Source organism: Euphorbia lathyris, chromosome 2, assembly GCF_963576675.1.
Source record: "Euphorbia lathyris chromosome 2, ddEupLath1.1, whole genome shotgun sequence".
In the NCBI taxonomy this organism is placed as follows: domain Eukaryota; kingdom Viridiplantae; phylum Streptophyta; class Magnoliopsida; order Malpighiales; family Euphorbiaceae; genus Euphorbia; species Euphorbia lathyris.
Window position 1 is genome coordinate 75,908,315 of NC_088911.1, and position 4,839 is coordinate 75,913,153.

The following is a 4,839-nucleotide window of genomic DNA, read 5'->3' on the forward strand; positions in this document are numbered from 1 at the left end:
TTCGTTTTACTAATCCTACATCAGGTCAGTTGACAATTTCGCGGATTTCCGGAGATTGAACCGTCGGATCGTCGCCAATTTTGGACAGGAGCTTCTAGACATATTCGTCCACGTTTCCACCGAAGGGATCGTCGTTCGGAGGTCTGGAAAGTCTGTTTCGGATAGGGGCAGATTGGTAGACAGTTTCTATCTCTTTTGAAGTTGTGGGCACTTCGTTTGCAACGGTAGATAAAACTTCTAAAAGGTATTTCTTCTTATCCTTCTTTATATGAAATAACGGTTAACGGATCTTGTGGTTAGATGGAAATAGGTTAAAATTTTTATATTTCCGCTGCTATACCTTAGCCTAATTTCCAACAGTTATGAGTCTTATAAGCTGGAACTGTCGTGGGCTGGGCAACCCACAGACAATTAATGTTCTAAAGGATTTGGTGCGGGTCCACATGCCCATGTTAGTGTTTCTTATGGAGACAATGGTTAACTCAGAACGCATCTCAGAAATATATAAACAACTTGGCTTTGAGGTCATTTTGTCTTGTGTTCGTATCTTAAAAGAGCTAGGCAATTGCCCAGTCTTTTATGTAAAACATTCAGCGAATTTGGCCGCTAATCTCTTAGCTAAGGCGGTTAATTGTCAGTCTGTTCGTGGTGTGTGGACTTGTCCACCACCCTATCTTAATGTTGTTTTTTCTTCCGATTCTAATAACTAAGAAGTGTTTTATTTCAAAAAATAAATAGTTTTTTGACAAAAAAATGTTTTTAATACTGATGCGAGTAAAAAGAGCAAATTTATGAGGATGATCACTCATGGAAAAGAGCTTCAAAGTTTTAGTTTTCAACCAGAAATGGAAGAAACAGGCAGAAATTACAGTTCAAGTAGGAATCCTCACGAACAACCTCTCAGTAGAATAGAACAGCTTAAACAACGTCATTAACGGGTCATTTGGAAGGAAAACGGATAAACGCGCGGGTCGAGCAAGCTACAGGAGAGAGAAAGAGAGAAAAACGTGGAAAGCAAGACAGCTTTCCATCTTGCGCCAAGTGTAGGAGGATTGTTTACTTGTCCTTGTTTTTACCTTTTTGTGACTTTTTACCATTGTAATTAGGGTTGATGTAATGGGAGTATAAATAGAAGGAATATTATTGTAATAGGTACCTCGGCATTACCGCCACTACTAGTTTTTATTTTCTGTTTTTATTTTCCGTTGGAAGAATGTTTTTGAGAAGAACAAGCTGTTCACTCATGATAATGAGTGAGTAGTCCTTCTGCAGGCCTAGCCAGCCATTTAGACGGCGACTGTAAGTATCTTTTATCAATGAATGAAGTATTTTTTTTATCCATGATCGAGTGTTATTAGCATGCTTAAAGAATAGATTAAGATCGAGTCTATTTTATGGTTACCGAGGATGTCGCGACGGTGCTCCGACGTAATGGAAACAGCTAATCGACATATGTTGTAGTGGACGGACACGAAAACTACCACATATTGGGGTTTCTTTATGAATGCTCTCTGTTACTTAATGCTTGTTTGTATGTTAGCACAAGGACACTTGGTTACTGTTACTTACTTAGTATCTTTGGAAATGGGACACCGGACCTTAGTGACCAATGAGGGAGAGACCCAACTCAGGAATATAGATCTACTTCATTTAGCGATAAAAGTTAGGCACAGTTGTTCGTTAGGCGTATGGCTAGATCTGTGCTTGTTCATCTTGGATTCATTTATTTCACTATTCGCTTGTTTTTGTTTATGTTAAGATCTCACACATTATTCATCCATTCAATAATCATATCTAACACTTAAGGTAACTTGTTCTTCTTACTAGAGTCCAATCCCTGTGGAATACGACACTTGGTCTTACTAAATACTACATCCGACCTAGTGCACTTGCTAGCGTCCATATTTAACACACCAAATACCTATTAAATTATGGTTAAAAAAAGAAATAAAAAATTATCATTAAGAAAAAGAAACGATTTTTTTTTATTAAAAGAAACGAAAAATTATCATTAAGAAAAAGAAATAGAAAATTTTTATTAAGAAGAAAAAATGAAAATTTGTCATTAAAAAAAGAAACAGAAAATTATCATTAAGAAAAAGAAACGGAAATTTCTTATTAAGAAAAAGTAATGGAAAATTATCGTTAAGAAAAAGGAATGAATTTTTTTTATTGAGAAAAAGAAAAGGAAATTTTTTATTAAAAAAAAAAACGAAAAATTGTCATTAACAAAAGAAACAGAAATGAAATTTTTTTATTAAGAAAAAGAAACAGAAGTCTTGAAATTTCAACACTCCAGCGCAAATCAAATAGACTAAAAGCGACAGATCGAGGCCAAACGTAAACAAAGAAACTCAATTTGAATTGACCGGAAAATCACTTAAGCAGTACTTATGGTATGAGATTAATAGCTTGTTTGTTTCAGCTTCTCATGTTTGCTATTACGGATAGACAATAGATATTAGTTGATTTTTGTCTAAAAAGTAGCTGTTTCGAATTTTTACCAAACGTTTTTTGTTTTCTGTTTAGACTTGAGAGGCAAAAAACAGTTCCAAAAATGAAAACAGACGGACACTAAAAGAAAACATATACATATTCATTGACAGAGAGAGATTATAAGTCAGAAGTGAGAGGAAAAAAGGAAAAAACACGTCGATTTGATAGATGACGATGATTTTTTAATGTGATATAAAAAAAATACTGTAAATCTAATGAATTTTTTTAGGAAACATGTCATGCTACGAAAAATTAGAAAACAAGATAGATAGATATGATGAAAAAGTAGAAAGCAAGAAAATACAAAAACAAAAATTTAAAAATTAAATAATTGTTTCTAAAAATATAAAAAATGAATACTGTAGTAGTGTATAATGTAAAAGTATAAAAACTAGGTATATTATTTAGCCCGTTATCAATATACAATAAAAATTCTATAAATTAATAATATTGGGACCATAAAATTTTATTAATTTATAGAGATATTAATTTATCAAGTGTATAATTAGTGATCAGGCCCAAATCGAAATCAGAAAAAATTATTATTTTAAAAAAGTTATTATTTTATCGAATATTAATTTACGAAGGTTTTACTGTACCTTAAACAGAAAAGAGCTAACGTTTGATCCAATAAAATTCTATCGAAGTTTTGTATTGGATATCAAAATACAGATTTGGTGTTCAAACTATATCATAAATTACCCATGCCCTGAATGCCACGTCATGGTGATTGGGAGTGACTAGGGAATTTCAAACAAAAACAAACCGACATTTATCTCTTACTGTATAGTTGAGGAGAAGGGTAGATTTGTCAATTACCGTTTTCTAGGAAACGGCTACTCTATCCCGGTGTTCAACGTTGAGATCATTTGTATACTAATTGAATTTTGAATAACCCTTTCAAAACGGCCAATTGGGTATCATTATTTTCAGGATTTGCCACTACTGTTTCTTAACCAAAATATGTGGACCATCTCTTTTTAAAATTATTTTTTATTTTTATAAAACAAGAAAGACGATATTTCTATAAATTAATGAGTCTAGAATTTTATATTACTAATGATAAAAATCTTTTACAGCATCTCCAACAGCCTCTTAAGTTGGCTCTTAAATTAAAATTTGAAGAGGGAGAATGAAAATTCATTTCCAACAGCCTCTTAGTGGCTCCTCAAATCACTAAGAGTCCATCCTCTCTATTAATAGTAGACCTGTTCATGAGTCCGTTGGCCCGTCCAACCCGCCCAGGCCCGCACTTCATGGGTTGGGCTTGGACATTGATATTTGATCTTTGGCCCGGCCCGGTCCAAGCCCGCTCAAGCCCGCATATAAAATGGGTTGGGCTTGGGATTGCTCTCAAAATCCCAAGTGAGCCCGGCCCGGCCCGATTTTATATTATGTAGTAATATTTTTAATTGTATATATATATATATATATATATATATATGTGGTGTATTTAAAAAAAAATTTTTACTCCTGTTACTAAATTTGGTAGTTGAATCTAAAATTAAATTACTCTAAAGTCCTAAAATAATTACATTAGATTTTTTTTTTTTTAATATTAACATATTAGATGGGCGGGTTGGGCCGGGCTTGGGAATTACTTTTTATAGTCAAGCCCAACCCGACCCGAGCCCGATATAAATATAGGTGGGCTAGGTTGGGCTTGGACAAGATAATTATATGTAAAGCCCGGTCCGGTCCGACCCGAACCGAACCCGACCCGACCCGGCCCGAACCCAGCCCGGCCCAGCCCATGAACAGATCTAATTAATACAGAGCATCTCTCCACCTCTTAGTACCTCCTAACTTTATTTTTTATTAATAATTTATTATTGATGTGTCTCTCTACTCGTACTATTGGTAATATAACAATAAAGAATAATCTTAATAATAAAATAATAAATTCTTACCAAAAAAAATAATAAAATAATAAATAAAGAGTGAATATAAGGAGCATTGTTGGAGATGATATATCTTAATAACTCTTAAATCACTAAGAGTCAATTATTTATATTATTTTTAAAGAGCTTGTTAAGAGTGTCTTGGAGATGCTCAGTAAGAAGTAAAAACACTATCATACTTCAAAGTAGTGAAATTTTCAATTTTCAATTTTTATAATCTACATATGAGATGACATTTATTTATTTATAAATTTTGAGTGGGGATTGGATAGAATAGAAGGGGATGAAATGTCATTTCTGTAATAAAAGAGTAGCTGAAGGTCATTTATTTGGCGCAAACCTCGAGCACCAAATCCGACCAATAGCAGCAGTTAAAAGGTTTAAATTTCAAGTAAACTTTCTCTTTCCTCTCAACCTTCCACGTTCACATCACCATTTTTTT